Here is a 26,465-nt window from a genome sequence, read left to right as displayed (position 1 = left end):
ACACATAGGCTATGTGGAATAGCATAGTGTTCCCAGACAACTAACCTGTACGGCATGTTACTGCACTGAACACTATAAGGAACTGAAACACCATGGTGAGTATCTGTCTATCTAAACACATCTGAACATGGAAAAAGTTTGTGAAAATATGGTATTACAATGTTATGTGGCCAAAAACATATATGTGGTCTATCATTGACTGAAACATTGTGACACATGACTGTATTCAAATTGCTGGGGTAAAAACTGAAATACAAACAAAAATCTGCCAATCAAGAAATTTTACCATGTAAATATTTTTGTAAAATAAATTGTAGATAAGACTTTTCCCAGAGAAGCAAAATCTAAAGGAGTTCTTCACTGCTGGGCCTGCCTTAAACACCAAAGGGTCTCAACTAGGTCTGCAGAGTAATGACCTAGCTGCATCAGCTCCATTTTTGCCTCTGTCATATGACAGTTTTGTGTGGATTTAACTTCTACTCTCTCAGGAGATTTTTCTCTTTCAACTTCTAACTATTCTCCTTTTGATTCTCAGTTTATTGAAAAGATTCATATTTAGCTTAGAACATTAAAAACTTTGGAACAAAATTTCCTTTTAAACCCACCAAATCTAATTAACTCTCTTCAGGGATGCCCTTTTTTGTTTTCCTACGCAATATGGCCCTTGTTTATACTTCAGTCCAGTCCTTATTTTAAAATGCATGAGGCATCCAACCATCACACACCCAGGCACATCTTGGAGGAACGTACCCTACCATCCATTTCTTCAGCCTTCATGTGCACAGTGGCCACTCTATCAGCTGTTGTATGTGCTTTAGGGCTTTCCATTTACAAGTGTGTTTCACTAGTCCCCCTTATTAAGTTCTTGGAGCTTAAAACGTGATGTGTTGGGGGCATTGACAGCCAAATTCCATTGTAAGCCTCTTCTGCCCTTGGCACTTGCAGAAGACTGGGAATACAGTAACAAAACTCCGACCCCATGTAGCTCCTCATTTAGCAATAGATTCAGTGCAAATTTAGAAAGTCGAAGACGTAGAATAATGTCGGTGTGGTTTTCTGTGGACATACTAAGGAGAGAGCAGAAGATGGCCAGTGGTCAGTCTCCATCCAGCTGGTACTCTTTGTCCATTTGATATGTTCAAAAAAAGATAAAAGACAACTTTTGTGACAAAGCCCCAGGGCTTGTTTAAAAGACCTTGTCCAGAAAATGGCCAACAGGGACATGACAAGTTTTTATATCAGAGCTACTATTTTTGCCTAATTTATGTGGAAATCTGAGAGATACGCCCAGCCTCAGGGGGCTGATTCTCTCCATCCAGGGGACAGCGCTAATGGAGTTATGTGGTATTAGTCTTTTGGGGTCTTCATAAGAAGACAACACAGAGTGGGTGGCTTACACAACAAATATTGATTTTCTTACAATTCTGCAGTCTGAATGTGGAAGATCAAGTAGCTGGCAGGGTTGGTTCTTGGTGCAGCCTCTTTCTGGGTGCCTAAGTGAGGATTTACATGTGGGTGGTGCCTTTGTATGGAGAGGTGAAAAGGGATGAGGGAGGCCCCAGTCTTTTAGGCTCACCCTGGGAGGAGGATGTTGACTGTGCCGTCTGATAATTCAGTTCTGCTCCTGGGACCTCCCCTCAGCAAGCCCAGAGTCCTCTTCTTCCAGGTAGGAAATGTGCTGGAGGAGCTGGCCTGGAAGGAGTGTGATCAGGGATCAAGGACAGATTTTGGAATAGGGTCAGTACTGTTCTATCCTTAAAGATTCATATAAAACCAACCAAACATACAGGTCACCTAAATTCTCACTTACCCCTTCAGACACATTGAAACAGCAGCTGAATGAAACAATCACAGTGAGTTCAGACAAACCTGGATCCATCTGATGTTTATTGTAGTTCAGAACATCCGTTATGGTTAGAGGGAAGTTCCGTATCCCAGGAAGAGGGTTACTTTTTAAAAGCACCTGAGAGCTGCCTTCTGTGACCTTTTGAAATTTGGAATTTTGTCTGAGATCTCAGGAGAAGGTAGTGGGACATATCTCCATGCTTATCAACGTGTGACCTTGAAGATGTGCCCTGACTTCTAAAGACTTCTCTGTGAAAATATGTAGATTAGGGTTTGCAGTGACAACTTCAGACAAAAACTCTATCTCATCACCAAGATTAGCTCAATGAGGAGCTTGTGGAAACCTTGAATATCAAGGAAATTTTGAACTCAGATGAAAAAAAGATGATTCCAAGTTGGCATTTTTGGATGAAAGATTAAACAAGAAATCTATCAAGCAAAGCATGAATTTTAAATGGGTGAAAACTGTATATTTTGATTCTCAATGCCTGCATCTGTGGAAAACTGAGACATTGAATTACTGAAGTATACCAATGTCTGGAACTTCATAAACAAGATGTAGAATATAAACATAAAAATAGTATGGGCTGGGCACTATGGCTCACATCTGTGATTCCAGTGCATTGGTAGGCAGTGGCAGGAGGATTGCTTGAGACCAGGAGTTTAAGACCAGTGAGATCCTGTTTCTACAAAAACAAAAACAATTTGAATTACTCTGGTGTGGTGGCATTCACCTGTAGTACCAGCTACTAGGGAGGATGAGGTGGGCAGATCACTTGAATCCAGGAGTTCAAGATTGCTGGTGAGCTATAATTGCACCACTGCACTCCAGCCTTGGCAACAGAGCAAGACCTGGTCTCTAAAAGACAATAATAAAATTAAATTTTAATTTTAAAGTAAAATTTATTAGCATGGAATATACAGGCTTTGAAATCAGACAAACCTGAATTTTAGAATCGACTTTGTGTTTTAAAGTATGTCACTCAGTGAAAATTATTTATAGTTCCTAACTCTTGATTTCCTGAATTGTAAAATAAGGACTAAAATATCTCATTCATTAATGCTTAGCACAATAACTGTAATACATTGATAATTTTTATAATTGTGTTGGAATATGATATAAATGGTGAATGGAGACAGAAGAATGCATAAATAGAGAGGAAAGGAAATCTGAACAAATTATTTTTAAATGGATTTGTTACAGATACAAACTCCATTTTCCAGGAGAAAAGATCATTTTTATAATTGCTACTCTCCATCATTTTTATAACCATTTATTCAGAATAATAGGTGTACAATCTCAACATTGACTCAAATGCAAACTCATTTACCTTGTTCAAGAATTATTAACTCAGCTAACTTTGGCCCATGACATATCTAATTATGCATGTTTAGTTAAAATATTTGAAAAATATAAATCAGTTTTTATTTTATATTAATTCTGTGAGATATGATTTGTATCAAGGTACTAGTGGGAAACTGCAACTGGAGGTCCATAGGTTAAAGAATCAGCTCTATAGAACATTGTAATGGGCTGAATGGTGGATTTTAGGAGCTTCTGATAATCCTGAAGGACACAATTCCCAAACACCATAATCTCAAATGTCAAAAATCTGAAAGATCACAAGTCCAAAAATATAATTCTGGGAAAAATAATTTTAAAATTATTTAAAAGATACTTGCATTTTAAAGGGGATTTGAGAAACATATAAAAACATGACAAAACACTTCATAGATCACTTTACACAATAAAGTAGTCAAAATAACATACATATTTTTGCAAGCATAAGCACTCAGGTATACCAATGACAGTCACATGGGTATGACTGTTATGAGCAGGTGAACTGTACTCACAAAGAAATAAGTCAAAAATTGAAAGGTATAAACACGTATCACTATAGTTGGTAATGTGTACACCCAGCTTTAGAGTTACAGTCATCTGAAATACCGTGACTAAAAACCCAAGTCTTCTGATCAGATGGAGCAAAAGTTGTGATGAATCACCACCACATATGCAGTTGTCTGAAGAGCCAAGATTTTGAGAAATTGTATCTTACACAAATGCAGATGTATGGACATATCTTTATTTATTGAGACAGTTCCAACATTTTTACATACATACACAAAGCTTGCAAACAAAGTCACATTGTGATAAAGCACTTTCATGAAGTCAAATTTGCAAAAAAAAAAAAATGCATAAAACAAATTAGAACTCTCTAAAAGTCCTTACATAATTTATATTTCCAGTATTGAAAATAATGCAAGATAAAATATGTAGCATAGCAAATTGTAAGATATATTTTGAAAATTTAAAATAGTGAGAAAAAGAAAAGGAAAAACTAAAAAGGAAATCTGACATATGAAATAGTGTATTACAGGGAAAAATTATGGGCAATTGCAGGGAGATAGTTCACTAAGGGATGGCTGGATTTCATGATCATTAAATATACATTGAAGTCTTGTATCACAATGAACAACTGCTTTTTTTCTTTTAGGACTTGGCCTTCCTCAGAGAATATTCATTTTCTACATGGTGCTGCTCTTTTCAAAATTCTTCTATGATTCCATATACACCAAAACAGGCATTCCCTATTAAATCTTCCTACCTTCAGTGTCATGCTTCTATGTTGTTTTGGGTATGTAGAAATCCATTCTACATGCATTTATACATAGACCAATTTGGCAGAAATAATACTAGTGATCAAATAGTAACACCACTGTATAAGTGTCTTCTTATCCTACCATGCATATAATTATTTTTGAACCAGCCAGTAGCTTTGCTGGCTTCCTCAACAAATGTGGCTTTAATTTATTAAAAGTTCCTGAAATGTCATCTGCTGAAAGGAATGTCAATGCGGGCAAATGATGCATTTTTTAAACTGAAGTTTTTGTCATTGCTGTACATCATGGTCAATCAACTCGTCTGAATTTTCTGCCAAATGCTTTGGGCTCAATGGAAAAAACACACCTTACTGGTAATACTTTCACATTCTCTTTTAGCAGCCTTGGTCATTCCTAGTTCCAAATCTGTCATTATGGTTTGGGGATTCAATTGAAATCTATTTTCTTCTGTGTAAGGACGGTAACAAGTTAATAGCTCCGCCTAACATGATGCAACTGTCTTGTGACTGTGATTATCGGGATTTTAGACACCAGGAATTTTAAACTTTAGAGATTTTGATCTTTGCGATTTCAACATTTGGGAATATAGCCTGTAGGACTGTGTCTTTCAATATTATGATCAATCTCAGGCTCTGTGAACCACCTTTCTGCTTTGCCCTCTGCTCCCCGTTAAATTCTGCCAGAGGAAAAGAAAGATGTTCACTGAGGTCTGTTTCCTTTCGGTTTTCCGTTACTATAAGCATCATCTTAACAATGACTTCAGAAGCAGTTGTTGTTCCAGTAGCAGAATTTGAATTCAGTTAAATCTAGCTTGCAGTTAACTGCTTCAGTTCAATCAGAAGCAGTTGTTGTTCCAATAGCAGAATTTGAATTCAGTTAAATCTAGCTTGCATTCACTAAGGGGCATCAGCGCCAATTGTCTGTTTCCATCCCCTCAAGTTCATGGGTCCCACCCCCAGAGATACCCTCCTCCAAACTTCTAAATTGTGATAATTCCATTATTTGCCTTTGTTTCTCAACCCAGGAGCTGGTAGTTAATTCCTGCTGTTGTACCCTTCTATAATACTTTAATTCTCTCTGTTTATCTTTCAATTATTCGATGCCCTTTGGCAATGGTCTATATTAAATTCTTTCTGTTAAAATGATTGCAGTGGTTTCTGTTTCCTGCCTGGACCCTGACTGATACAGGTCCCAGGCTAGTTGGTTTCTGGTACTATTTCTCATCAATAAGACTGGGAGCTCCCAGAGCAGCTGCAAAGAAGCTCATTTCCATCACCAGGAAGCCAACAGCAATTACTGTGTCAGTACTACCAACAAATCTGGTCTCATGCATTCTTCCAACCAATGTGAATCCAAGTGAATAAAGCCTCCAGAAAAATTAACCTCTGAAAAAGGTAAATCTAAAAAGACATAAAATAGATTAGTGTTATCCTGGGGCTGGATGTGAGAACAGGTACTGACTGCAAATAGGTACAAGGAAGATTTTGGGAGTGGTAGAAATGTTCTAACACTGATTTCAATGATAGTTTTATAAATACGCTAAAAATAATTGAATCATTTTTTAAAGTGGGTGACTTTTGTGAAATAAATGATGCCTCAATAGAGGTATTTTTTAAAAAATCCACCTTTGAAATGTAACAAAGGACCCTGTGATCAGGGCCTATCATGGAGAGTGCAAGAGTGTCAGTTAAGTCAGGATTCTCATGCAAATCTGGACTTCTAATGTTTTCTCCAAATGTGATGCTACATACATACCCCAACAGGACTGAAAGAACATGTTCATCACCACTAATTGTTAAAACACAAACACAGATTTTGTAACCTGAGGCCTCTTCACCTCTGAGATATTTATCTTCACTATCCAGTACATACATATTAATAAAATAGGACTTCTCTCTTTAGCATCTCAGCTAATCTCCAAGGCCAAAGACAGAGGAGGAAGAGGAGAGTTCACACTTAACTAAGCAACTACTATGGAAGAGGCATCATACTCTTGGCTTTATACCATCATTCAATCTCACTTTTATAATAGCCCTTTGTGATGGGCATTTCAACCCAAAATTCTACAGAGAAAAAAGGTGAAGCATTTAAAAGTAAAGTAACTTGCCCAATATCTTGTACTTAGTAAGTAGGATAGTTCGATTTAAAATTCAATTTTCTTACGGGAAATGGAATTTCCATTAAAACCTTGAAGTCTCTTCAGCGCGGCATTTCTAAGGGCCAAAAGAGAATTCAACAGGGCATCTTTGAATGAAAAAGGATAGCAGTCAAATCAATTTACGTAGCACATCAGTGTTTAATATCATATACATTATGAAGGTGGAATCTTTAAGAACTCTCAAAGGGTAGGCATTCTCCACATTGTATTTGACATAAGCAGATATTTTCCCCCTGATTACTTTAGGTTATTTTTTATTGAAATACTTGGCAACATTTTGCTTTATGTTGTTTTAAAGCATTCTGTGCTGACAAGTGGTGAGCTCAGAAAATTCTGTCCATTTTTCCCAAACCTATGGAAGTAATATTGTGCATGATTACTTTGGTAGTCCCTATGATTATGACCACACATTTAAAGTTGATGTTCCACTACGATTACCCAAACCAAGACAATTAACTTAAAACACACATCTGAAGATCGAAATGTATCTTCTCAATTGAGAAAAACAACAAAAAGAAATAGTATGTAAATTTGTTAAATCAATTTTTAAGTTATTAAGGGAAATCATCGGAATTGTATTGTCTTTTGCATGGAAATAAACTTTGTCATTGTTTAGAATAGAAGGACAAAAGTAGCTAAAATAATTTATGTTGCAAGTCTAACCATGCTAACATTTCAAACAGAAATTTGAATACCTAGGTCCCCAATTCCAATATCTTACTCATAATGGGAATTGTTTAAACATTTGAACGAAATAAGTGTCATTTGCCTTGTTGAGATAGATATTTCTAATATGATCGAAAACTGATGTTAAAATTAAATCCCTATCCTGAGGCAATAGCGTAGAGACCAAGTCTACTTGGTGCTTTGGTTCATATAAAGGTCATTGTGATAAAAATCTCAATGACATGCAATAAAAAAATTCACATTGTCTACGTTGGGTGAGGAAAGTAAAGGCACAACTGTAGTTGTGAAGCTTAACTGAGGTTGGCGAGGACTATTTCCACTGAAACAAACAGCTTTTTATATTAAAATACTGTTAATGGTTACCGTAGATAATTTGATTAAGAAATTGGGGAGGTAAATAAATTTTTTCTTTTCATATTATATTATTCTGTGCTTAAACTTTAATTAAAGTGCTGGAACTTTTATCATGGGTGTGCATTTCTTTGTTAGTGGAAGAAGTAATTACTTAAAATTTATTTTAAAATAAGAAGCAAAAATGACTTCTAAAATGTCACATAATTTTTCAAAATAATTTTTATTACAGAGAGGTAATCCAATGCCAGGACACACGTGCTCCCTGGGATAAAACTGAAATATCTACAAAAACAAAATAAGAAGAAGCCATTTTAATGCCTAGAGGAAGAAACTACAGAATATGTGGACTGTGTGTGACCTTTGAGTAAGCCAGTGATGCTCCAAGTACCCATTCACAATGAGATCAGGAACCTGTGATGGAATAGAAACTAATACACTACTTTCTTCTATGAGCAAGCCTTGCTACCAAAATAAATAAACAAATACATAAATCAGATGAATTGAAAAGCATGCTTAATGGCTAAATTAATTTACACCCTGATGCAAACTGGTTGCAAACAGTTGGCCAACCAGAGACCACACTATGGGTAGCACTGAAATCGGCGTACACCAAAAATAAACGGAAGGAGGAAGGTTTACAGAGTGAGTCAGTCAGGGTTCAATGTAGGAAACAGAACTCACTGTAGACATTTAATGCAGAAAAAGATTTAAAACAGAGAATTTAGTGCAGACAGAAATGGTGGAAGGAAGAATAATGTGCAACAAGTCCAGAAGCCGCCACTTAGCCAATTTGAAGAACTTCCATCATAACTACAATCCAGAGATCAGAGAGTTAGAATTGCTGTCACGACCACCACTACCTTTTAACATTTATGGATCTAGTGACTAGACAGAGGAACACTGAGTCTGGTCAATTCAATGGCTTCTAAATCTTCATGAGCTTGCTTGCCAGCTGAAAATGACCTCCACCTCTGCCCTCCCTATATGCCCATATTTGTTTGGTACATCTCCTTAAAGGGTATTCATTGGGATCCACACCTTTGGGTTGAAATAAGTTCTGCTTTGTGTATGTTCATTCTGGAGTCCAGAATGAAAAAGTGGTGGCTGTTCATGGAATGTCCGAGTCGTGGTGATGAAGCCAAACACAAGCACATATAAGGCTCCTGCTCACATCATATCTTCTAGCATCTCAATGTCCAATGCAAGTCACATGGCAAAGCCCATTTTCAAAGATCTACATTCTATCCCCAATAGAAAAGCACGGTAATACTACACAGCAAATGGTATCAATATACTGTCACAGGAAATGAAGAATTGGTACCAATATCCCAATCTTCAACAACTTTCAAAGTCTTTTTCAATGCTACAGTTTCATATTCTATAATTCTCTGATACATATTCATAACAATGTATGAACTCCCTCAATACCTAGTTATCCACTTTCTGTCCTCCATCAACTCCCCCAAAAGACCATAGATAACCAATCTCTACCAAGCTTATCCATTTTTAGCCCCTTCAATCTCAAAGGAAGTGCTGTTACTCTCTCTAACCATGGCCCATTCCCAGGCTGTGTTCTAAAATTTCCCCCAAAGTCTCAGAGACTTTAATTCTACTCTATTACTTCTTTTCTCCTAAATCTTCACCCTGGCTTCTTTCCCAATCAAACATCTATAAGAAATGCTACAATCAAACATGTGACCTTTGATCTTAAAAATAAATGGTCTCCTATGACATTACATCTCCCTTAGCAAGCCTCTTCCCCACATGCATATTTCACTAAAATACAAAATTAAGGTAAAATAAAAAAAATCTTTGAAATAAATGAAAACAGAGACACAATACACCAAAATCTCTAGGATGAAGCAAAGGCAGTATAAAGAGGAAAGTGTATACCACTAAACACTTACATCAAGAAGTTAGAAAGATTTCAAATTAGTGATCTAACCTCACACCTAAGCAAAAAACTAGGAAAACAAGAACAAACCAACAACCAACAAAGTCCAAAGCTAGCACAAGAAAAGAAGGAAAATCAGAGCAGAGCTAAATGAAGAAACTGTAACCCAAAAATCCATACAAAGGATCAATAGAAACAAAAGTTAGTTCCTTTGAAAAGATAAACAAGATCAATAGAATGCTAGCTAGATTAACAAAGAAAAACAAAGAGAGAAGATCCAAATAAACATAAACAAAAATGACAAAAGTGGCATTATAACCAAACCCAAGAAAAACAAAACATCCGCAGAGACTATTATGAACACCTCTATGCACAAAAACTAGAAAACCTAGAGGAAATCAATAAATTCTGGGAAACAAACAACCTCCCACGATTAAATCAGAATGAACTTGAAATCCTGAACAGACAAATAACAAGTTCTAAAACTGAATCAGTAGTAAAAAACCTACCAATGAGTAAGCCCTGGACCAGATGGATTCACAATGAATTCTACCAGATGTACAAGGAGCTGTAACAATTCTACTGAAACTATTCCAAAAAAATTGAAGAGGAGGGATACCTCCCTAACTCATTCTATGGAGCCAGCATCATCCTAATACCAAAATCTAGCAAAGATACAACAACAAAAAAAGACAACTACAGACCAATATCTCTGATGAATATAGATGCAAAAATTCTCAACAAAATAATAGCAAACTGAATTCAGCAGCACATCAAAAAGTTCATTTACCACAATCAAGAAGGCTTCATTCCTGGGATTCAAAGTTGGTTCAACATGCAAATCAATATATATAATTCAACACATAAACAGAATTAAAAATGAAAATTATATGATAATTTCAGTCAATGCAGAAAAGGCTTTCAATAAAATCCAATCTTCCTTTATGATAAATACCCTCAACAAACTAAGCATCAAAGAGAATGTACCTCAAAATAATAAGAACCATCTATGACAAAACCACAGTTAACACAATACCGAATGGGCAAAAACTGGAAGCACTTCCCTTAAGAACAGGAACAAGATGAGGATTCTCTCTATATATACTTCTATTCCAGAGAGTACTGAAAGTTCTAGCCAAAGCAATCAGGCAAGAGAAAGAAATAAAAGTCTTCCAAATATGAAAAGAAGTCGTCAAATTTCTCTCTTTGCTGGTAATATGATTTTATAACTGGAAAACCCCATAGTTTCTTCCCAAAGACCCCCAGAACTCAAATGAATTCAGTAAAGTTTCAGGATACAAAGTCAATGTACAAAAATTAGTAGTATTTCTATATACCAATACCATTCAAGCTGCTCTAGAGCTCTGCATGAAAGAACCCTCTAATCTTCAGAACCATCCTGTGAGGCAGGTGCTACTGTTACTCTGTTTTCACAAGTAAAGAAACGAAGCACAGCAGATCCAAAGCCATGGTGTAGGATGTTGTGTAGAACGGCTCCCGGGACACTGGGAAAGTTCTTCTGCATCCCAGTATCTTCTTAACTGGTTCATTAATGTCTGATATCCCTGCATGAGAAAGCACAGCATAGACAGAAAGCTTAATATGTATATACACGCACTGAGAGATAAGGCATTGATCTAACATCTCATTATAGGTATTAGAAATGCCATCTCAAGAGCAGGTTCTCATGGGGTGACAGGCAGGGTATTCTAGGGGAAGGAATAGCCCAAGAAAGGAAGCATTACAAAGGAAGAGAAGAAAGACAGTTGTAAATGAGGAGACACTGGTTTTCTTCCGTTGCATATTTTCCCAAGGCTGGCCCCTTTTCTATCACATTCTTACCCAGTAACTCATACGTTCCCTAGAGCTCTTGCAAGCAAGAACTATTGAGAAAGTAGCCCATCTGAAAGTATATTTTCTGCTGTTTTCCTGCTTCTAGAACTGGCTGGTTTACTTTTGGTACTCCAGACACCTAGCTTCTTCTTGCCTTCTTCCAATGTGGTCTATTTAATCTCCTGTCATGTGGGAAGTTACGTTCAAAATCTCCATGATCCTCAGTCTATAGTAAGTTAGGCATGTAGTGACAAGCACATGCCACTGCAATATGTTGCTGCTGGTTGTTGATCAAGATAGGCTGGAGGAAAAACATTATTTTCAGGTGTGAAAAACCGTCACCTTTATCAGTAATTCTTCTTGCATTTTTCCCAAGACATTGTAGCCTATTTAAACTTGGGAGGTTAAGTTTTGTAGCATTCATTATGACTGAAAATTTAGTTCATACCATCATGACGCTCTCTTTATTAGGTGTTACCATTAAACAATATTAAAATAAACACAATGTGGCTGGTCTTTTGAAAGTTACATGGCATGTTTACTTCTTTGTCTGGTTTCTTAATTACACTTCTTCATCTTTCTGAATACCAGTGTCGCTGTCACCCACAATATTTGATGTTTTGAGTACGTGGTTTACATTTTGTTTTGCCCAATAATAGAATATGATGGGGACATATGGTGGCTCACACCTCTAATCCCATGAGGCTGAGGTGGGTGGATAACTTGAGGTCAGGAGTTCAAGATCAGCCTGGCCAACATGGTGAAACCCTGTCTCTACTGAAAATACAAAAATTAGCCGGGCATGGCGATGGACTCCTATAATCCTATCTACTCCGACAGCCGAGATTACACCAGCCTGGGCGATGGCCTGGGCAACAGACATACACATACAAAAAAAAAGAAACTCAGGTTGTACCCTTGTACCCACTAGTTGCAGAGTGATTTTATTTTTATTTATTTATTTTGAGACGGAGTCTCTCTCTGTCACCCAGGCTGGAGTAGAGCTGCAGGATCTCAGCTCACTGCAACCTCCACCTCCCAGGTTCAAGCGATTCTCCTGCTTCAGCCTCCTGAGTACCTGGGATTACAGGTACTCACCACCATGCCCAGCTAATTTTTTGTGTTTTTAGTAGAGATGGGGTTTCATCATGTTGGCCAGGCTCGTCTCAAATTCTTGACCTCAGGTGATCCACCCGCTTTGGCCTCCCAAAGTGCTGGGATTACTGGTGTGAGCCACCACACCTGGCAGTGATTTTATATTTAAATGTATATTTTATAGGATGCCTCATTTTCTGGTCACAGGGTCGCAACGAAGCAAGTAGTTTGTTGCCATTTTTCAATGGGAAAGCAGACATACACGAGGGCAAATGACTTCCCTTTGGTCATTCAGTCTGTAAGTGGGAATTGAGAGCAGGATCTTAGGTCCTCTGACCATCAGCCCTGTGTTCTGTCTTTCACTTAGGTTTCCATTTTCTTTAAGCCAAGTAATGGAAGTGATTTGAAAGCTGCATTCTCAGCCTATTGGAAAGTGGTTCACCAGAGGTGTTTTTTCACCACTCTCAGTCTTTAATGTCAACTGACACCAAAGATCTCATGATGGGAAATACTGAATGTGGATTTGGCCAATCTGCTGACACCATCCTGTCACGCATCCCAAAATTACCCAAGCTCAACCCTCTGATCGGAAGCATTTGGGTGGTGGAAGGTAGGGCCTTAGTGGATATCCCTACTACCCCCCATGCACTGAGGTATGGCTGGCCAGTGATCCTCATTGACATCTGGGGATTGTGTGTAGGATTATGAGCATCCGCTGTGAGTGCTGAGACCTGAGAAAATGCACCAAGTCAGGCAGAAGTGTGTTGCATCAGTGCCTTGACAACACAGTCTATTCTCACATGTTCAAGGCCTGAGCCACCACTGATCACCATCACGCTGATCCTAAGTGGCTGCGATTTCAGCAAGAGGGGAATGGCAGTCACCTATATGCTTTTTGACTGTATTCTGCTGGGCTTCCTAATAAAAGATGTTAATTCAGAGAGAAAGAGACAGGAGAGTGAGGTGGCACACAAACTGCTATCCCCAGATTTTGCCCAGATTTCAGAGTTAAGATCTTCTTTGAAGGCTCTGAAATCTGGGACAGTCCTTACCATGACTGAAACCTGGAGAGGAGATGTGGACAGAGGGTCATTTTTGTGTTGAGTCCGTAGGTGGCCCTCTTTTCTTCTGTGTAACAATGTGTGTTGTGCCTGGGCCCTTGTTAAGTCCTCTTTGTATTATCTCTGGCTGTCACTAGCATAGCATGTGCTCTCCTCCCACTTTCAGCCTGGAAGATCCAACTTCTGAGCCCTGAGTGACAAATCAGCTTTGTAATGGGAAGCTGACACCAGGCTGTCTTCAAGGGTTATGACTGGGCAGTTGCAGAGAGCCCTGGTCTCAGAGGGGTTGTGCACTTGGTTTACAATGCTCTGCTGTTGCATCTTGAAATTCTTAATTTTTGAACAAGGAGCCATGTATTTTCATGTTTCACTAGGCCCATAATCTATGAAGCTCTTGCTGCCAACATCATTGGCATTGTTGAGTATCAAAGTTCAGAAGAAACTTAAAGGCTACTGTCTGATTCGATCCTTGGAGCTTACAAAAAGGAATGTGGGGAGCAGTCACTGTGTGACTAGCCTGAGGTTACTCAGGAAGTTAGAGGCAGAGCTGCAGTCAGGGTAACCTCTCTTTACTGCTACCTGTGTGCTCTTTCTACTGCACCCTGACCATAAAATATCTCGCAACCCAGGAACAAGGGCTATCTCACAGGTGGGCACAGCAGCGTGATCACTCTCTCAGTCATCTGTACTCCTCCTTTGCTTTGACCAAAGAGACAGGAAGGAGCCTTTTGCCCTACATAAAATACCGCTCAAAGGCTAGGCAACAACAACAGATAAAAGAGAGTGTTGGCCTAAGACCAATGTTTCAACCATGATGTCAAAACAATATTTTGTTTCAACAAAGAAAAGCTGTGTCACAAGTAGATTCTTATTATTAACAATCAGACTGGGGTTCTTGCCAATGATTTGGTTTCATACCTACACTCGGACAACTGTGCACACTGAGTATCACTGACCTTGTGAGAACATCATTCTCACTGAGATTATGTGCTTTCTTGTGTGAGAACTGTACATAATATTGTGTGTACCATTGGAAGGGTGTCCTGCCTGTGATGCTGTCTAAAAGGGGAAGAAGTGTGGTTAAGAACTGAGGATATATTAAATATTTATTCTATCAGATTTTTCAAGGTTTATGTTAAGCCAGACCAGAAGAAAGTCATCTATTTGGACTGTATCACTCGAACCTGTTAAGTTGAACTGTCTATACAGAATTAAAATTTCACAGTATGTCCCGATTACTTACCGAGAGCCAATCTGAGACACCAACAAGACTAGTAAAACATCTTTGTGCTTTGGGTCGCATTGCTATCAAAGACCTTGTACATTATGTCATTCAAGAATCTTTATGTTAAGATTCTTATGGAAAATCCTTTCCAAAGTTTAACCCTATGATAAGCTTTTTTTTTTTTTTTGAGATGGAGTCTCGCTCTGTTGCCCAGTCTAGAGTGCAGTGGCATGATCTCAGCTCACTACAACCTCCACCTCCCGGGTTCAAGCAATTCTCCCTGCCTCAGCCTCCGAGTAGCTGGGATCACAGGTGCCTGCCACTACATCTAGCTACATTTTTTTTTTCTTTTTTGTAATACATTTTTTAAAACACATTTTTTAGCCAGGCATGGTGGCTCACACTTGTAATCCCAGCACTTTGGGAGGCCAAGGCAGGCGGATCACCTGAGGGTGGGAGTTCAAGACCAGCTTTACCATCATGGAGAAACCCCATCTCTACTATAAATAAAAAATTAGCCAGGCATGGTGGCACATGCCAGCAATCCCAGCTATTAGGGATTACATGCAGGTCCACTGCAGGGCCAGGGTTCAGACCAGGGCCAGAGCTGGGGCAGTGCCAGGGCCAGGACCAGGAAAGGGCAATGTCAAGACAAGGGCCATGGCAGGACCAGCAATGGGGCTAGGGCCAGGACAGGGCCAGGGCCAGGGCCAGAATAGCAGGGTCAGGGTAGGGCCAGGGCAAATTAGGGCCAAGACAGCATCAGGACCAGGGCTGGGCCAGGGTATGGCCTTAACTAGCAAAGGGCCAGGGCAAGGGCCAGGGTCCATGCCAGTGCCAGCGCCAGTCCAGGGCAGGGGCAGGGCCATGGCCAGGTCTAGGACAAGGCTGGGGCAGGGCCAAGGTCTGGGTCAGGGTCAGCACAGGACTAGGGCAGAGCCAGGGGAGGGACAGGGCCATGGTAGGGGTAGGGCGGGCACAGGCCAAGGCAGAGCCAGGTTAAATCAGGGAGACCAAGGCAGGGGAACTGCTTGAACCTCAAAGGCAGATGTTGCAGTGAGCCAAGATCACGCCATTGCACTCTAGCCTGAACAACAAGAACTGTGTCTCAAAAAAAAAAAAAAAAAAAAAAACAACCCAAAAACAAAAAAATCTAAATCCAGAAAGATTAAAAAATCTAAATTTTAAAATCTAGAAAACATCAGACAAAAATTAAAAAGTATACTTCAAAAATCTTGGTACATGCCAGACAAAAGGCATGTGAATGTTTCCATTTATACGAAATGTCTAGTTGAGAGTAAGTAAATCCACAGAGACAAAAAATTACAATAGTGGTTGCCAAGGGCTGCGAGGGGAGAGGGACGGGGAGTGACTACTAACAGGTTTCTTTGTGGGAAGATGAAAATGTTCTGCACAGAATCAGTGGTGATTGATGATTGTACAGCTTTGTTAATCCAGGGCCTGGGCCAGGGAAAGGCCAGTGCAAGGGCAGGGCCAGGACAGGGCAGGGACAGGGTGACAGGGTAGCACAGGGCCAAGACAGAGCCAGGAGGGGGCCAGGGCAGGGCTGGGACAGGCCAGGTAGTGGTAGGGCAGGTCCAGGGCAGGGAGGGCAGGGCCAGGCCAAATGCCAAGGCCATGCCCAGAGCAGGGCCAAGGCAGAGGCAGGGCCATGGCATGGCAGGGCCAGGGTAGCACAAGGTCAAGGAAAGGCCAGGGAAAGTGGGAGCCTTGGCAGGGCCAGGGCCAAGGTAGTGCCAGGGCAGGGCCAGAAGCAGGGCAGGACCAGAGCCAGATGAGGACCAGGGCCAAGTCAGGGTCAGGGATATGGCAGGACCAGTGGCAGGGTAAGGACAATGGCAGGACCCGGGGCAGGGCCATGGGCATGGCTAAGTCAGGGCGCCGGCATGGGCAGCGTTGGGCAGGGCAGGGCCAAGGTAGTGCAGTGACCAGTCAGGGCTGGGCCAGGGCAGGACCAGAACTGGGACAGGGCCAGGACTAGGACAGAATGGGGACAGGGTCACGGCCAAAGAAAAACCAGGGGCAGGGTCACAGCCAGCGACAAGTCAGGACCAAGGCCAGGGACCAAAGCACAGCAGAACCAGGGCCGGGGCAGGGACATGGCAGGGCCAGGCCCACGGCAGGGCCAGGGCCAGCAGAGGGTCAGGGAAGGGCAAGGGTAGCACATGGCCAAGGCAGGCCAGGTTCAGTGTAGAGCAAGGAATGGGTCAGCGTATGGCAGGGCAGGGACAGGTAAGTCCAGGACCAGAGCCAGGTCTGGGACATGGACAGGGCAGGCCAGAAACACGGCAGGACCAGAAAGGGGCCAGGGCAAGGCCAGAGAAGGACCAGGGAAAAAACATGGCCAGGGAAGGTCCAGGGCAAGGGCAGGGCCAGGGCAGAACCAGAGCCAGGGCATGCCAAAGGCAAGGTCATGGCAGGGCAAGGCCAGGGTAGGGCAGGGTCAGGGTAGGGTGAGGGTAGGGCCAGGGCAGGACTAAGACAGCACAGGGCCAGGGCAGGACAAGGCCAGGGAACGGTAAGGCGAGGGTAGAAAAGGCCAGGGTGGAAAAGGCCAGGGTGGAAAAGGCCAGGGTGGAAAAGGCCAGGGTAGGGACAGGCCTGGATAAGAGGAGGCCAGGGTAGGGCCAGGGCCAACGCAGGGCAGGGGTACGGTAACACAGGGCATGGCCAAATACAGAGCAGGGCTATAGTAGTAGCAGTACTGGCAACAGGGCCAGGGCAAGGGCTGGACCAGAGCATGGTGGGGACAATACAGGACCAGGACAGAGAATGGCAAGGCAGGTCCAGGGCCATGTCATGGACATGGCAGGCCCAGGGTCAGGCCAGGGCAGGGCAAGGACAAGGCTGGGGAGAAGGCAGGGTCGGGGTCAAGGCAGTATCAGGGCTGAGCAGGACCAGTGCAGGGCCAGTGCAGGGTGAGGGCAAGGCCAGGACATGGAAGGGCAGAGCAGGACCAAGGAAGGGCCAGAAGAGGGCCAGGGCAGGGTCAGGGCGAGAACAAGGGTACAGCCAGGCCAGGAACACGGTAGGACCAGGGCTGGACCCAGGTTGGGACATGCAGGTCAGAGCATGTACAAGGCAGGGCCAGAGCCAGGCCATAGAGAGGAGAGGACCAGCGCCAAGGCAGAGTCAGGGTAGTTCCAGGGCTGAGCAGGGTCAGGGCAGGTCGAGGGTTGAGGCAGAGCTAGGGCCAAGGCAGGGCCACGGCAACACCAGGACAGGGGGCAAGGCGATGGCAGGACTGGGCCATGGCAACGCCTGGTCAACTCCAGGACAGGGCCAGAAGCAGGACAGGGCCAGGGCCAATGCTCAGGCCAGGGACAGGGCATGGCAGGAAGTGCCAGAGCAGGGCTGGGCCAACGTTGGGGCAGGGCAAATCAGGGCCAGGACACCTCCAAGTCTAGCTCTGGCCCTGCCTTGGCCCTGGCCCATTCCTGGCCTGACCTTGTCCCCGGCCCTGCCCAAACCATGCCCTGTGTATTTGAACAGTGTTTTGTAACCAGAATGATACAAGAAACTTTAATAAGCTATTTTTGTGCATTTTTAGTAGAGATGGGGTTTCACAGTGTTGTCCAGGCTGGTCCCAATCTCCCGAGTTCAAGCCATCCCCCTGCCTTGGCCTCCCAAAGTGCTGGGAGTAATCTGGCCAAGTACTTAACCTCGTTAGGTCTGTTTCCTATGTTAGGAAAATGGGGATGCCATAAGTACCTAGCACAGAGAGTAATTGTGAGAATCGATGCCTCACAAATATACGTATTTATAAAATTATACTCATAGAACACTACCGAAAGCAAAGAAAGTATAAGTTAAAATTTAGTAATGATTTACTACAAATACTACTGCTATTACAAACAACATAATACAGATATTATTATTATACTATAGTTACCTTAAAAATATAAAACAAAATTTGTAAATAATAGCCTAATGTAATCTCACCTGCTCTGCCCTGGCACAGCCCTAGCGCTGGCTCTGCCCCTAGTCTCACCATATCCCTGGCCCTGACCCTTCCCTGGCCCTGCCGCTGCCCTGGCCCTTCCCATCTTCAGGCCTTACCAAGGCCCTACCCTGGTCCTGACCTTGCCCCGGCCTGATCCTGACCCTGTCCCTACCCTAGAGAAGTGGAAGGGCAGAGCCAGAGAAGGGCCGGGGCAAATAAGGGACAGGACACATCCAAATCCAAGAAAACACCAGGGCCATGACAGAGCCAGGACGAGTCCTTGGCAGGGCCAGGAAAGGGTAAAGACAGGGTCACTGTATGGCCAAGGTCCAGGTCAAAACCAGGGCAGTGGAAGGGTCAGGACTGTATAAGGGCAGGATCACGGCCAGGGATAAGGCAGGGCCAGGGCCAGGGCTGTGCCAGGACAGAAAAAGAGCAGAGCAGGGCAGGACCAGAGCTAGGCATTAGAGAGAGAAGGGCAAATGCCAAGGCAAGGCCAGGGCAGTGACAGGGCTGAGTCAGTGCTAGAGCCAAGACAAGAGCAAAGGCCAGGGCAGATCTAGGGCACAAGCAAGGCAGGCTAGGGCGGGGCAATAGCAAGACCAGGCCACGGCAGGGCCAGCCCAGGATAGAACAGGGTACAGGCAGGGCCGGGCCAGGGCCACAGCTGGAGCAGGACAAGGACCAGGATCAGAGTCCAGGCCAGGACAACGGTACGGCCAGGGCAGAGGTAGGGCCAGATGCAGGCTCTAGGCAGGAAAAGGCAGGTCCACTGCAGGGTCGGGGTTCAGACCAGGGCCAGAGCAGGGACAGGGCAGGCCCAGGGCCAGGACCAGGAAAGGGCAATGTCAGGAACACAGCCATGACAGGACAAGCAACTTGGTTAGAGCCAGGACAGAGACAGGGTCAGGGGTGGGGCCAGAATAGCATGCCAGGGTAGGGCCAGGGCAAATTAGGGCCAGGACAGGGTCAGGAGGAGGGCTGGGTCAGGGTATGGCCTTAAGTAGCCAAGAGCCAGGTCCAGGGTCCATGCCAGTGCCAGCGCCGGCCCAGGGCAGGGGCAGGGCCATGGCCAGGTCTGGGACAAGGCTGGGGCAGGGTCAAGTTCTCACTCAGGGTAAGCACAAGACCAGGGCAGAGCCAGGGAAGTGGCAGGGCCATGGTACGGCCAGGAGAGGGACAGGCGAAGGCAGAGCAAGATTAAATCAGGGACAGGATCCCTTCAAATCCACTTCAGGGCCAGGGTCAGGCCAGGGCCAGGGCCAGGCCAGGGCCAAGACAGGGCCAGGGCCAGGACTGTCAGGATCATTGGCAGGGCCAGAGCAATGGCACGACCAGGGTCAGGAGCAGCGGTCAATGCCGGGCCAAGGCCAGAGCAAGGACCAGGTTTGCACTAGGGCCAGTGTGAGGGCCAAGGCGGGGTCAGGGCAGGGCCAAAGGCAGAGCAGAGCCAGGGCAGGGTGGAGCAGGCCCAGGGTAGCACTGGGTAAAGGCAGGGCATGACCAACCAGGGCAGGTCTATGGCTGTGGCAGGGCCAGGGCCAGGGCCAGGGCCAGGGCCAGGGACAAGGCAGGGCCAAGACAGTGACAGCTCCAGGGCAGGGCCGGGGTTAGGACCACGGACATGTCCAAGGCCAGTGCCAGGGCAAGGGCAGGGGCAGGGCCAGGGTCATCTAAGAACCAAGGACAAAGCCAGGCCCAGAGCAGGGCCAGGACAGGTACCTGGCAGGGCTAGGGTTTGGGACAGGGCCATGGCAGGGCCAGGGCCACAACCAGGTCTGTGCTATGGCCAGGTCCAGCACAGTGCCCAGGCAAGGCTAGGGTGAAGGCCAAGGTAGGGCCAGCGCAGGGTCAAAGCTAGAGTACAGCCAAGGCAGGACCAGGGCAGGCAAGGCAGGGCCAGCGCAGGCAAGGCAGGGCCAGGAAAGCATAGGGCCAAGGCAGGGCAGGGCCGGGACAGTGCCAAGACCTGAGCAGGGCCAGGGAACAGCCAGGGCAGGGACAGGGCCATGGCCATGGCCTGGGCAGGACCAGGTTCGGGACAGGAGCAAAACAAGGGCAACAACAGTGCAGGTTCTTGGCACAGCCAGAGTCCAGGACAGTGTCAGGGCAGGGCCAAGGCAGGGTCTGGGCCATGGGAAGACGAGCAACAGGACTGGGGCTTTTCCAGTGACAGGACCAGAGTCAGGGCAAGGGCCAGGGCAGTGCAAGGCCAGGGTAGGGCCAGGCATTTCACGGTCAGGGCCAGGGGAGAAACAGGGCAAGGTCTGAAGCACGGCAGGGCCAGGGCCAGGACAGGTCCAGGGCAGGTCCATGACAGGGCCAGGGGCTGCGTAAGGGCAAGGGCAGGGCCAGAGCAAGGTAAGGGTCAGGGCCAAGGCCAGGATAGGGACAGGGCAAGAAATATGGCAGGACCAAGGGCAATGCCAAGGCCAGGGCTGAGTCAGGGCAGGGCAGGGCATGGAATGGCCAGCGCAGGACACGACAAAAGGCGGTCCATAGAAAGAGCAGGGCTGATGCCAGGAAAGGACCAGGCTGGTGCCAAGGCTGAGGTAATGTCATGGCATGCACAGGGCGGGGCCAGGGCTGGAATCGAGCCAGGGCACAGCCAAGGCAGGGTAGGGCAGGGCAATGACACAGCCGGGTCAGTACTAGGACAGGGCAGAACAGGGCAAGCTGATGGTAGGGGCAGGGCAAGGACAGGCCAAGGCAGAGCCAGGTCACTCCAGGGCCAGGACACCTCCAAGTCCATTTCAGGCCCAGGGCTATGAAGGACAAAGGCCAGGGCCAGGGTCAGGGCCAGGTCTGGGCTAGGGCCAGGTCCAGAGCAGGGCCTAGCGAAGACTAGGGTGAGGGACAAGGTAGGGCCAGGGCAGGCTGATGACACATCCAGTGCATGGCAGGGTAAGGTGGTGGCAAGACCAGGGGCAGACCACTGCCAACTCAGGGCCAAGGAAAGGCCATGGCCAGGGCACAGCCAGGAAAGGGTCTGGGTCAGGGCCAGGACCAAGGCAGAGCAGGGCCAGGGCCATGGCAGAGTCGGGGCAAGTCCTTGACAGGACCAGGTTCCAGGCCAGGGCCAGGGCAGAGGCAGGGGCAGGGTCTGGATAAGGGCAAGGCCAGGGATATGGTAGGACCAGGGCTAGGGCCAGGGCCCGGGCTAAGCCAGAACAAGGCCAGGGCCAGGACATAGTGAGGACAGGGCAAAGGCCAAGGCAGGGTCAGAGCAGATCCAGGGAGAGGCCAGTGCCAGGCAGGGCCAGGGCACAACCAGGGCAGTGCAAGGCAGGTCAATGGCACCACTGTGCCATGACAGGGCAAAGTCAGTGCCAGGAGAGGGCACAACACGCAGGGCCACGGTGGGGCCAGGGCAGGGATGGGCCAAGGCAGGGCCAGAACAAATCTGGGCCAGGACACGTCCAAGGCCAGGTCAAGGCCAGAACAGGAGCAGGACCATGACCACTAGCAGGGCCAGTGCCATGACAGGACCAGGGTCAGGACAAGAGGCAGGGCCAGAGCCAAGGCCGGGCCAGCACAGGTTCAGGGAAAGGCCAGTGCAAAGGCAAAACCAGGATGGGATCTGAGCAGGGCAGGGCCGAGACAGTCCAGGTAACAGTAGGGCAGGGCCAGGGCAAGGCAGGGCAGTACAGGGCCAGGTCCACGGCAGTGGCAGGGCAAAGCCAGGCCCATTGCCAATGCAACAGCCCACGCTACAAGGCTTCTACCACCTGGCCACTGCCGCAGCCCGGCCATCGCTGTAAGCCTCACCCCCAACCCTGGCTGCAGCCGCCTGACCTCCTAGCGTGGTCACTCTCCTACCGTTCCAGCACGCTCAGGCTCCATCACTGCCACCCACCCTCAGCGAGGCAAGCCGTGGTGTCTCAGGCTCCAGGCGTCTCCTCCTACTCCTGGCACAGAGCAGCTGGGCAGGCAAAGCCACAAAAGCCTAGAGGAAGATGCGAGGGGTGGTAGCATTAAGAGCCTCAACTTAACACCCTTCCCTGGCCCTGCCGCGGCCCTGGCCATTCCCATCTTCAGGCCTTACCAAAGCCCTACCCTGGTCCTGACCCTGCCCTGGCCTGGTCCTGACCCTGTCCCCCTACCCCAGAGAAGTGGAAGGGCAGAGCCAGGGAAGGGCTGGGGCAAATAAGGGACAGGACACATCCAAATCCAAGAAAACGCCAGGGCCATGACAGAGCCAGGGCGAGTCCTTGGCAGGGCCACGTTCCAGGCCAGGGCCAGGAAAGGGTCAAGGCAGGGTCACTGTATGGCCACGGTCCAGGTCAAAGCCAGAGCAGTGGCAAGGTCAGGCCTGCATAAGGGCAGGACCAGGGCCAGGGCCAGGGCTGTGCCAGGACAGAACAAGCGCAGAGCAAGGCAGGACCAGAGCCAGGCATTAGAGAGAGTAGGGCAAATGCCAAGGCAAGGCCAGGGCAGTGCCAGGGCTGAGGCAAGGTCAGGGAAGGTCCAGGGCTGACTCAGTGCTAGAACCAAGACAAGAGCAAAGGCCGGGGCAGATCTAGGGCACAAGCAAGGCAGGCTAGGGCAGGGCAATAGCAAGACCAGACAACGGCAGGGCCAGCCCAGGATAGAACAGGGTACAGGCAGGGCAGGGCCAGGGCCACAGCTGTGGCAGGACAAGGACCAGGATCAGAGTCCAGGCCAGGGCAAGGGTATGGCCAGGGCAGAGGTAGGGCCAGAGGCAGGGTATAGGCAGGGCCAAGGCAGGTCCATTGCAGGGCCGGGGTTCAGACCAGGGCCGGGGCAGGGCCGGGGCAGGGCCAGGGCCAGGAAAGGGCAATGTCAGGAACACGGCCATAGCCAACTTAGCTAGAGCCAGGACAGAGACAGGGTCTGGGGTGGGGCCAGAATAGCATGCCAGGATAGGGCCAGGGCAAATTAGGGCCAGGACAGGGTCAGGAGGAGGGCTGGGCCAGGGTATGGCCTTAAGTAGCCAAGAGCCAGGTCCAGGGTCCATGCCAGTGCCAGCGCCGGCCCAGGGCAGGGGCAGGGCCATGGCCAGGTCTGGGACAAGGCTGGGGCAGGGTCAAGTTCTTGCTCAGGGTAAGCACAAGACCAGGACAGAGCCAGGGAAGGGGCAGGGCCATGGTACGGCCAGGAGAGGGACGGGCGAAGGCAGAGCAAGATTAAATCAGGGTCAGGATCCCTTCAAATCCACTTCAGGGCCAGGGTCAGGCCAGGGCCAGGGCCAGGACAGGGCCAAGACTGGGCCAGGGCCAGGACTGTCAGGATCATTGGCAGGGCCAAGGCCATGGCACGACCAGGGTCAGGAGCCCTGGTCAATGCCGGGCCAAGGCCAGAGCAAGGACCAGGTTTGCACTAGGGCCAGTGTGAGGGCCAAGGTGGGGTCAGGGCGGGGCCAAAGGCAAGGCAGAGCCAGGGCAGGGTGGAGCAGGCCCAGGGTAGCACTGGGTAAAGGCAGGGCATGACCAACCAGGGCAGGTCTATGGCTGTGGCAGGGCCAGGGCCAGGGCCAGGGCCAAGGCAGGGCCAAGACAGTGACAGCTCCAGGGCAGGGCCGGGGTTAGGACCACGGACATGCCCAAGGCCAGTGCCAGGGCAAGGGCAGGGGCAGGGCCAGGGTCATCTAAGAACCAAGGACAAAGCCAGGCCCAGAGCAGGGCCAGCACAGGTACCTGGCAGGGCTAGGGTCTGGGACAGGGCCATGGCAGGGCCAGGGCCACAACCAGGTCTGTGCTATGGCCAGGTCCAGCACAGTGCCCAGGCAAGGCTAGGGTGAAGGCCAAGGTAGGGCCAGCGCAGGGTCAAAGCTAGAGTACGGCCAAGGCAGGACCAGGGCAGGCAAGGCAGGGCCAGGAAAGCATAGGGCCAAGGCAGGGCAGGGCCGGGACAGTGCCAAGACCTGAGCAGGGCCAGGGAACAGCCAGGGCAGGGACAGGGCCATGGCCATGGCCTGGGCAGGACCAGGTTCGGGACAGGAGCAAAACAAGGGCAACAACAGTGCAGGTTCTTGGCACAGCCAGCGTCCAGGACAGTGTCAGGGCAGGGCCAAGGCAGGGTCTGGGCCATGGGAAGACGAGCAACAGGGCTGGGGCTTTTCCAGTGACAGGACCAGAGTCAGGGCAAGGGCCAGGGCAGTGCAAGGCCAGGGTAGGGCCAGGCATTTCACGGTCAGGGCCAGGGGAGAACCAGGGCAAGGTCTGAAGCAGGGCAGGGCCAGGGCCAGGACAGGTCCAGGGCAGGTGCATGACAGGGCCAGGGGCTGCGTAAGGGCAAGGGCAGGGCCAGAGCAAGGTAAGGGTCAGGGCCAAGGCCAGGATAGGGACAGGGCAAGAAATATGGCAGGACCAAGGGCAATGCCAAGGCCAGGGCTGAGTCAGGGCAGGGCAGGGCATGGAATGGCCAGCGCAGGACACGACAAAAGGCGGTCCATAGAAAGAGCAGGGCTGATGCCAGGAAAGGACCAGGCTGGTGCCAAGGCTGAGGTAGTGTCATGGCATGCACAGGGCGGGGCCAGGGCCGGAATCGAGCCAGGGCACAGCCAAGGCAGGGTAGGGCAGGGCAATGACACAGCCGGGTCAGTACTAGGACAGGGCAGAACAGGGCAAGTTGATGGTAGGGGCAGGGCAAGGACAGGCCAAGGCAGAGCCAGGTCACTCCAGGGCCAAAACACCTCCAAGTCCATTTCAGGCCCAGGGCTATGAAGGACAAAGGCCAGGGCCAGGGTCAGGGCCAGGTCTGGGCTAGGGCCAGGTCCAGAGCAGGGCCTAGCGAAGACTAGGGTGAGGGACAAGGTAGGGCCAGGGCAGGCTGATGACACATCCAGTGCATGGCAGGGTAAGGTGGTGGCAAGACCAGGGGCAGACCACTGCCAACTCAGGGCCAAGGAAAGGCCATGGCAAGGGCACAGCCAGGAAAGGGTCTGGGTCAGGGCCAGGACCAAGGCAGAGCAGGGCCAGGGCCATGGCAGAGTCGGGGCAAGTCCTTGACAGGACCAGATTCCAGGCCAGGGCCAGGGCAGAGGCAGGGGCAGGGTCTGGATAAGGGCAAGGCCAGGGATACAGTAGGACCAGGGCTAGGGCCAGGGCCCGGGCTAAGCCAGAACAAGGCCAGGGCCAGGACATAGTGAGGACAGGGCAAAGGCCAAGGCAGGGTCAGAGCAGATCCAGGGAGAGGCCAGTGCCAGGCAGGGCCAGGGCACAACCAGGGCAGTGCAAGGCAGGTCAATGGCACCACTGTGCCATGACAGGGCAAAGTCAGTGCCAGGAGAGGGCACAACACGCAGGGCCACGGTGGGGCCAGGGCAGGGATGGGCCAAGGCAGGGCCAGAACAAATCTGGGCCAGGACACGTCCAAGGCCAGGTCAAGGCCAGAACAGGAGCAGGACCATGACCACTAGCAGGGCCAGTGCCATGACAGGACCAGGGTCAGGACAAGAGGCAGGGCCAGAGCCAAGGCCGGGCCAGCACAGGTTCAGGGAAAGGCCAGTGCAAAGGCAAAACCAGGATGGGATCGGAGCAGGGCAGGGCCGAGACAGTCCAGGTAACAGTAGGGCAGGGCCAGGGCAAGGCAGGGCAGTACAGGGCCAGGTCCACGGCAGTGGCAGGGCAAAACCAGGCCCATTGCCAATGCAACAGCCCACCCTACAGGGCTTCTACCACCTGGCCACTGCCGCAGCCCGGCCATCACTGTAAGCCTCACCCCCAACCCTGGCTGCAGCCGCCTGACCTCCTAGCGTGGTCACT

At 48.2% G+C, this 26,465-nt stretch overlaps 1 pseudogene; it reads right to left on the bottom strand.

Moving 5' to 3' along the window:
• Positions 1-844: 844 nt before the first annotated feature.
• On the bottom strand, positions 845-18,048 carry LOC135965268 (uncharacterized; annotated as a pseudogene).
• Between the last annotated feature and the right edge of the window lie 8,417 nt (positions 18,049-26,465).

This window comes from Macaca fascicularis, chromosome 10 (assembly GCF_037993035.2).
Source record: "Macaca fascicularis isolate 582-1 chromosome 10, T2T-MFA8v1.1".
NCBI classification, from domain to species: domain Eukaryota; kingdom Metazoa; phylum Chordata; class Mammalia; order Primates; family Cercopithecidae; genus Macaca; species Macaca fascicularis.
The sequence above is the reverse complement of the archived record's forward strand: the minus strand, read 5'-3'. Positions and strand labels throughout refer to the sequence as shown.